We start from the raw sequence: 9243 nt of genomic DNA, 5'->3' as shown, positions 1-9243 counted from the left end.
TTACATTAAAGTGGAGTTGGGCGAAAAATAAATGAAATTCAATTAAACAAATATCTATGCCCTGCCTGCACCACCCAAGTATCGCAGGCCAAAACAGATAAGTTAGATAAAAGAACAAAATGTACTAAAAAATAAAAATTGATCCTACCACCCAGCGAAACTACCTCCCAAGGGAAATATTCTCTAGATTACATACTACGGTTTCTCTTCATCTTGACTTACTAATGTTTATATACAATGGATCTCTGATGAGCTCGTCTTGACTGACAAGTCTTCCATTCTTTTTTTCCTATTGTGTAGGCTTTCCATTCCTCTCTTTGTTGGGTCCCACTGTTGGAGAGACGGGTCCGTGTTGGGCTTGTCCTCCAGTCTGTCCTTTTGAGGCTTACTGTAAAACTCATCAAATTGATTAGTGACTGAACAGGATTTGATTGCATACAGGTTAGTTGTTATAGTTTCTTTCTTTTTTATGACTTTTATTTACTACCCCGGCTCCTCCCTAAATCCACCGGCTCTTACAAAGGTATTCAGGGATGGCGCATTAAGCGAAAAGCTAATGCCACATAGAAAAGAACAAGGACAAGTGATTCGAAGACATTAAGGGGAACATTGAAGAAAGCCGCCCTTCCCCTCCGGGACACCCCATAGGCATTTCGCGCGACAGAAGACGGCCGCCGGGTTTCCTCTCCGCTTGAGCCGCCATCATCGGTTGCCCCCGCACGCTTTCACTCGCACATGAAACATACGACGTGCGGAGCGATGTTATCGCCATTGTAAAATATTCGGTACCTCACGTCGACGGCGACGGCGAAAATGCATGTGGAGTCTCCATATACTAATTGCTATCGTACAATAAAAAAAAAAGTGGAAAGACAGGGAGGGAAACAAAAGTTTGCCAGGTTTGCTACCCGACACGCGAGGAGCAGAATGATGGCGTACGAAAGAGAAAAAAAAATCACAGCATATCCACGGATGAATGATGATGAGTGGGCGAAGCTGCGGAGGTTCATCGGTAAACCGTGAATCTTCCGGGAGTTCTGCCCAGTACATCATCACCGACGTGAGATCGGGCGCGTTTATACTAAACGTTCGATGAGAATTATGACGACTTGCAGCTCACTTTAATTTTACATGTACGCTGTGAATTTTCATTGTTTAATCACGCACAGGAGAAATCGCACACACGCACTACCTTGGAGGTCAAATTCCAGTGCCTATATGTACGGGGTGGTCAGTGAACGGTTGTGTAGCGCGAGCGGTCGGTTCTTTCAGTCAAGACGCTGCCGCGACGCTGCCTGCGTCGGCGCCGTTGCGCCGTGAGGCAAGATAGGGGGGGGGGGGACCGTAGGAGAGAGAGGGGGAAGCGTAGGAAGAGGAGAGGGCGATACATATCACGTACTGTCGCAGCGGCATTGTCTTTAGGGAGCCTTATGTGTTGCACGCCCCCTCCTTTTTTAAGACTGGTTATGGGAGAGGGGAAGTGGAGAGGCTAAGTGGGGGAGGGGAAAGGGGAGAGGGTGGGAAGGGGAGAGGGTGAGTGGAAAGGGAAAGGGGAGAGGGCTAGAGGACATGGGGAATGATGAGGGGGAGTGGAGAGGTGTGTGGGAGAGGGTAATGCGCACGCGCAGGTAAGGGTGGTCACGCCGCACACCACCACCACCGGACAGATACTGCCGTTTACTGACGGCTGCCGGGAGAGATACGCCGGACAACGGAGACGTGACAAGGTTAGACTAAGAGGAGCTACGCCCCTAAAAAGAGAGAGGCTGTGAGCGAGAAGGCATGTCGATATCATTTCGGAAAGTAGCGCAATGCTGTTTCTACGCATGCGCAACATCAGCGTTCCTGAAGCGGATGTGGCTGCCATCTGTACAATAAAAGGCATTGTAGATGTAGGCTTTGCCCCAACAACAGTCTTATTGCCGTGAAACCACCTTCAAAGGTTTTTTTATTTTTAATGCACTGATCATGCGAACTTTCGAGAAGTAGGACCGGAAAAAAGGGATATTACACACACTCAGCATGTCTGTGCTTGAACATTCAGTACATAGTTCTCGGTACAATTATTACATTTCTCAGTTAAGTGTTATACTGCACGGCACATTGCTTCTAAACTTAACTTCTGCCTACTGAAGTTTCGGAGTTCTTTTTTTTCTTTTTTTTAAGTTATTCAGCTTAGTGCCATCAAAGCTTCATAGAGGTTGTAATCCAATATCTTCCATCCATGGGCAGCTTACCGCCGCAGGACAACGCTACGGCTGTAGTGGAAAACGCTTCCGCACAGCTAAACCGATCTCATTCCATACATATACAGCTACGTTCTTCCAGTCGGTCTCGTCCGGAGTGCATGAAAATGAGGCTAATGATTTATACGTTGAACACTCGGCATCGTGTCGAACGTCACCACTCGGTACATGTGTACGGGTGGTGCAGCAAATACTGCCCAAAGAAAAAAATGACAGCGAAGTAAGAAAAGAAACAAAGAACTCATGGGAGGGTTTTCTTTCCGGGATAAAATATATCTCGGCCGCAACTCGCACGTTCTAATTTCCCGAGGGTGCGCTTATATATCACGTGGTAAGATGATATGAGCGATATGTAAGCTCTTCTTCGATTCCCGGCGGGCACTTTGGGCGTGTGTCTCGTTATTTTGTTCGCATGGAGTGTTCTTTCGTGACGAATCATTGAGGCAAGCGATCGCACATTTATATAAACCGGCCAGCGAGATAACGCGCGCTTTTCGTTTCCTCTTTTATCGATACTTGCTTGTTTACGCGAAGTTGTAGATGCTTACGTTGTGCTTCACGGTCCGGTTTATTTTTTTTTTCATGTTTTTTTTTCTTCATTTCAGCAAATCATATTGATGTGTGTATCGTCGAGCACAAGAAACGTCAAAGTGACAAAAAAAAAGAAAAAAAAAAGACTGAAACGAATAGTGTGCAGCTCTCTTCCGCCTTGGTAAAAGAGATGATAACAGAAAGCTTTAAGATAATAAGATACACTGTAGTGCAGCGCGTCGACGTGGTTACCCCTGGTTTCTTAAAAAAAAAAAAACGAATTCACGTCGCATCTTTCGATAAGACCTACGTAGAAAACGGGTTATATAAGCAGAAGCAAACTGTAAGTAAACGCAACAGCTTGATACGTGCCGCATTTTCTACTTTTGCGATGTGAGGACTTAACGAAACCACGCTATTCGCCATGCCTCTGAGATTTCGAGATTTGTTCCGTGCGAACGATTTGTTGCGAACTTCCCCGCGCGAAGTGCAGTGGAAATTATTGCATTTCAGCCGGGAATCGTCTGAATCGAAATAAACGATAAATTTCGAGTGACGGGAAACGGCAATCTTAATCTTATTGTTTGTTTCTGTTGTCGTCTGATCGGAACAGAAACAAAAAATATAGCACGCGGGCGCGGAAAATCTGTTTCAACAACAACGAAGATGATATACGAAACCTTCGGGCGCTTAGACAGCGAGTTTGTTCCGCTTCGCTTATCCAGATCGCCCTAACCTACGTGCACGCGTACTATGTACATATACACAAACACTAACACACACAGGCAAACTCAGCGCGGCAACGGAAGTGTAATAACGCGGAGGCCGCGTTTCCATTGTGGGACGCCCGACATAAATCTAATTATCCTTCCTCGCCAGCGCAGAGACGACGCCGACGGCGTTTCAGGGAACGAAGTTGATGCATATCCTGCGCGAACTCTGTTTATGGTCGCAGATATTTCCCGAGGAAAAAGTAATGGGTCACTCAGCGCTGCTTTCCGAGGATGGGGGCCAAGCGACCCGCCTTGCATTACGGACAAGCCCCAGGGCTATTCAAGAAAAACGGGTAAAAAAAGTGCGTTGGGATGGCTCCTGCGGCGTGCTTCTCCGCTTGCAGTGGACATATCCTTGTATTCGCTTTCCCAGCACGAGAGGAGGTATTTCCTGTACGGAATGTGAAGTGTCGGGTATGTTTTTTTACAAACCTATAATTCTACTACCATATAATTCTTTTTGTTGTTGTTGTTGTTGTGGCGTTGTGTCCAAACATCCGCAGCTGAAACATTCAGATATAAATGTGGGAACTTTGTATCCGCGAGCGAATTCAATTTCCTGGTTGCGTAGCCGCATGGGACTTCAGAGAGTTCGGCGATGCATTGTGAAGAACGCCACGCGAATGCCCACAACACATATCTCTCCATTTCCGTTTGAATGTTCTGAATGCTCAAGAGGCTTGGCTATTTACGTCCGCCACTGGGGAGTTGGCCATTACGCACTACCTTGAGCATCAATGAGGAAATGTTGGGTAGAACCCCTTACCATGGCTTCCGCCGCTTCTGAGGTTTTTGATTCTTGATGTTCGTATATCCCAAACAAAGGGCGAGGCACGGTGCTGGTCAGATGTTTGAAAGCATGAAACGAAGGTAGATAGCCTCAGTTACATTTAGACCATGCTCTAGCAGACTTTGAGTTCTCGCGCTGTAGCTCGCTTCTCCCCAATCTTGCGAGTTATTATCGCACGGGAAGCCTGCCGTCAGGTTTTCAGGAAATTGATGCTCTGACTATCTTAATCATTAGAAAGTAAAGCCTATGAAATGAAGAATGTTGATTAGAGTTGTGTTCGCTGAGAACCGTGACACAGATCAAAACACGTTTAATTAAAAGTTTTTATATTACCGAAATGGCACATAGAAATTATCTCTCTTATTGCCTTACTTTGTCCTACGTGATAAAAGCACGCAACACGCAATTAAAAGCTCAGTTGCTGGATGAATTCTAGGAAAGAGCGTAGCTGTGGACCGTTCATTATACTTGAACAATGAAAAGCATATTCCGAGTAATGCATACTTATGAGCACGTACCACGTCGTTGTCTATATATATTATATTATATTATTATTATTATTATTTTATATTATTATTATTATTATTATTATTATTATTTGGTTTGAATACACAGAAAACACGAAGAGACAGAGGAAATGAATATAGGGAGAAGAAAGAAGAAAGAAAAAAACAAATAACACAGACCTAAACGAAAAGCGAACTTACCACATAATTACCTACATCAAGTCTCTTAGAGTAGGAAAATAGACCCTTTGTGAACTATATTCGGGCAATGCGGGCACAATACTTAGCTTCCTACCTAAAATTCAGCGACATAGGTGACCCGAAATTACCTTTACAAATACTCAGCGGCCATATTGCTTCTCCGAACCCTTTTGATAGCAACTTTTCGGAAACGTAACAGACAAAAGCGCGAAGTGCCTTTGCTCGCATTTGTACAACGAATGTCGTAGTACTGGATACTTTTTTTTTTCAAACGTAGAAAAGCAATGTTAGGTTCAAAGTCGATGGCCCTGTGCGATGGGCCATGCGAAAGGAGTAGAAAGATTCGCCCTTCACTTGCAACATGAGGACTACATCCTTTTTCTGAAAGCAGGTACTCACCGTGCGCAAACTTTGCCCGTATACGCTCACAGATCGATATCACGCCGCCTGATCGAGCGAACTACTCGAAGAGTAAGATATCCGCTGGAACTAGTAGATGACTTTGCAGCCAACCTGATTCTTGCTTCTGCTCTTCTGCCATAATGCGTGTGCTCACGTAATGTGGGCGAGATGTGTGTGTGTGAGAGAGAGGACATAGAAAATAAGGAACTTGGCGGAATCCGAAAAAAGTAAAGCCCGCGTCATGTGATTTATTATGTTTACACTGCGTACCTTGACGCTGGCTTCCAGTATATAGCAAGAATGACATACAAAGCGAAGCAGACGGTACTTCAGCAATGCGTGTGCCGCAGTCAAGTGCTTGATGTGCCTCGTCGAAATTTCTTTTAAAGAAAAAAAGAGTGTCTTTTCCTTTTCCTTATGTAAATCAGAGAGCAGTGAAGAAGTGGACGTATCCTCTGCTTCAGTCTGTACGCACCAACAGCTCAGTAGTATATTGTCATAGTGTGCTTGAACTCTTTTTTTTTTCTGCGTTTAATATAATTCATAACATAAACAAGAGAAATGACACGTGTATATTATCAAGTGGCATTCCTAAAATTTCCGTTGATCAACGTAAAATTTTTATCAATACTATCATCAATTCTTGTTATTCCCTTTTTTTCGAGGAAAAAGTCACGATTTCCTTACGCATTGTGTGTTAGGGCCTAAATTTAGTTTTTTATTGTCAATGTTTGTGTCAAATTGTCAATTCTTACTTCTTGATAAAACAAGGAACTCTATCAAGAATTCTATGACAAATTTAAATTTAGAAACGGTCTTTAGATTTTTGGTTTTCTGGTTTTCTGAATCATTGAATTTATAAACGATACTGATATCCTTTATAAAATGAATGAAATAAATAATAATTTTGAAAGTTTATTAGGCTAAGGCACCATAAGCGACATAAACTTAATTTATTGCTGATTCTATCGTATAGTCACACAGATGAATACGGCGTGACAAAAAAAGAAAGTGCACCGCACAGATTAAATTATTGTAGGGATAGAAAAGCAATTGACCACTTAGTTTCCTGCATTGAATAGTAGATTGAAATCGGCACGACTGGACACAGTGGAAGCAAGACCAAATCCAATGAACTGTAATACAAGTAAGTATTAGAATCGTAAGCTCACGATCGGTTAACATGAATAACCACCCTTTAGTTATGGAATGACAGATACCCTAACACAAGGATCTGATAAGCCTATCTCATTCGTGGTACTTTGGGCCTTGCGAAACTGTGGGGCGTTACAGGTCAATCAATTATGATAATCAAGGTGAGTTCTGGCAAATGGCGAGATAACAACGGCTTTTCAATATGTTTTTGTTCAACTAAAGAAACAACTATACAAGCATGTTGCGACGTTGCTTACGCTATGTCCACAAGTGCTTCGCTATCTTTGATGGTCAGCAAAGGACCTGCCTCTATGGATTAACAGAGAACTGAGCTAGTTAGTAGGTATAACCATGTTAAAAGACTCGGCGTGCAAACACAGATACAAGGGAAGTCAAGAAACCACAAACGCCGACTAAAAACTGCAGTTGTTAGTCGTCATTTGTGTTGTCTTGATTTCTCTTCTGTCCGTGTTGGCACGCCCAGTCTTTTAACATGAAGACCTGTCTGTCTTAATAATATACCAAGCCCGCAATGCGTCCATCTCTCCTATGCTGCATTCAGTGTTGCCAGGCCTGGCTAGTTTGCGTCAATTAAGCTCGTGGCGCAAGAAACAAAAACGTCTTGGCTACTTGGAAACTTTCCGGCTACTTCTTGTTCCCTCGATTTCAGCCAAATTATCAATATCTAGTAACGTTGCAGCCGCTGGCGTTCGAGTATGCGGTGTGCAAACATGGCGGCCAAGGCATGCTTCCAGCTATTAAAATAAAATTAGGCAGATGCATTACACAAAAGCAAAGGCTGTTGTGTATTTGGGCGGCACTTAGGGAAAATTGTCGCATAGGGCGTCATATTGCACACCACGTATACTTCTGTACACGACTTCAAATTGGAAGTGAGGAGCACAATCGGAAGATCTCTGCACTCATCGAGATTAGAAATCGGATATCCATCGAGCTGCTTGTGTAGTTTCCTAGGATTACGTACGGATTGCTATTCAGGAAGATTTACTGCTCGCACTTTAAATACTATCTAGAGTTTTACGTGCCAAAACTGCGATATAAGTATGAGGCACGCAGTAGTAGAGGGCTCCGGAAATTTAATGCTCGGACTTCGTCATCAAGCTAGAAATGATTGCAAAAGTGATAACAGTTTATTCTTCAATCACACCAACCTGCTTAAAATAATTGCTAAGGTCATCTATCTATGTTTGATTCTGAGGAACACTGATTTTAAAGTGTTCATTCTGTACTTATTTACATCTTCGACGAAAGGCTTTTGTCATATAAATAAGAATGGCGCAGTTGTTCTCACACGGCGCGTGGCTACTTTTGGCTAACTTTTACGGCCTTTCGCTGAAGGTTGGCTATTTTCTGGCTAGTTTTATCCATTTTTCCGCTATTTTTTGTCTTTTAGGACCTGACGACCCTGGCTACATTCATCATCACTGTTTGTTTGGACAAGTAAATCGGCATTTTCGGGCCCTTATTGTTTGCTTAATAGATGCATTATTGCGTCCACCGTGGATATTCTGCTGCATTAACGTCGCTACAGCTCAAACTGTGGAGCTGTGGATCCATGCTTAGAAGGCCGTACATCCGGCTTCACTACACGTAGTGAGCTCTTGCGAATCAATAGTGAGCCTTCGTCAAACTTGGGCTGAGCAGGCACAACTCAAGACAACTAACCAGTGTGACAGGCTGCAGCTGTACTCGTTAGCTTAGATTTAACTGCACATAAAGAATCTCCAATAGTTCCAAATTAATCTAAAACACCGGTGAAACACCCGTGATCTCATCGTCAGCAAAGTATTTCGAAGCAGCTGCAATCGTAAACCCGCAAGTCACCAAGAGCGTGCAGTTGTTTTTTCTGCATGGTCTTCATGAAATTGCACTTCCTGCTGAAGGCCCGTGAAGTTCTTTTACCCTGCGGCAGCCTTGTGCGATCTCTGATAATTGAAAGGTAATAACCATCTAACAGCAAGAGTGCAAATGTCATAAGCGTGTCTGCAGCCCTGTCTGCACGGGCCTTGGCAAAGGCCTTGGCAACGACTGCAGATAAGCAAGAAACACTAAGAAAACAATATGTTCGAAGAAAAGTTACGTCCAATATTAGAAAACCGCACAGCCAGACGTGCACTCGAGATGGTGAGGAGAGCACACACCCACAAGGCAAACACTGAACCGAAAATGTGGACAGAGGCAGATGCAATTTAGGCCGCTAAGCCCTTCATAACGCGTAGCAGGGGCGTAGCCAAGGGGGGGGGGGAGGGTGGGGGGTTCAAACCCCCCCCGAAATTTTTCATTTTTGCTTGCGTACATATACACGCACACATACAAACGCACGCACGAACATGCATAAAGTATGGTTGAACCCCCCCCCCGAAAAAAATTTCTGGCTACGCCCCTGCACGCGTAGAGACAATTTCCAAACTGCCATTTAATTAAAAGAGGGCTCTTCGCGACCGCCACTCCTTTTATTGATTGCCTGCGCACAACGCGCGAAAAGGTTTCCTTTCCTTTATACATACTGGAAATCCTTTGCTACGGCTGCAGCACAGACATCTTGTGGTTTGTCCAAACAACCGCTGCACACAACTTTCTTGCATCTATACCTTCCTTGTCAACTCACTGGCAATCTC

Source organism: Rhipicephalus sanguineus, chromosome 5 (genome assembly GCF_013339695.2).
Source record: "Rhipicephalus sanguineus isolate Rsan-2018 chromosome 5, BIME_Rsan_1.4, whole genome shotgun sequence".
Classification (NCBI taxonomy): Eukaryota; Metazoa; Arthropoda; class Arachnida; order Ixodida; family Ixodidae; genus Rhipicephalus; species Rhipicephalus sanguineus.
This window is presented reverse-complemented; position numbering follows the sequence as displayed.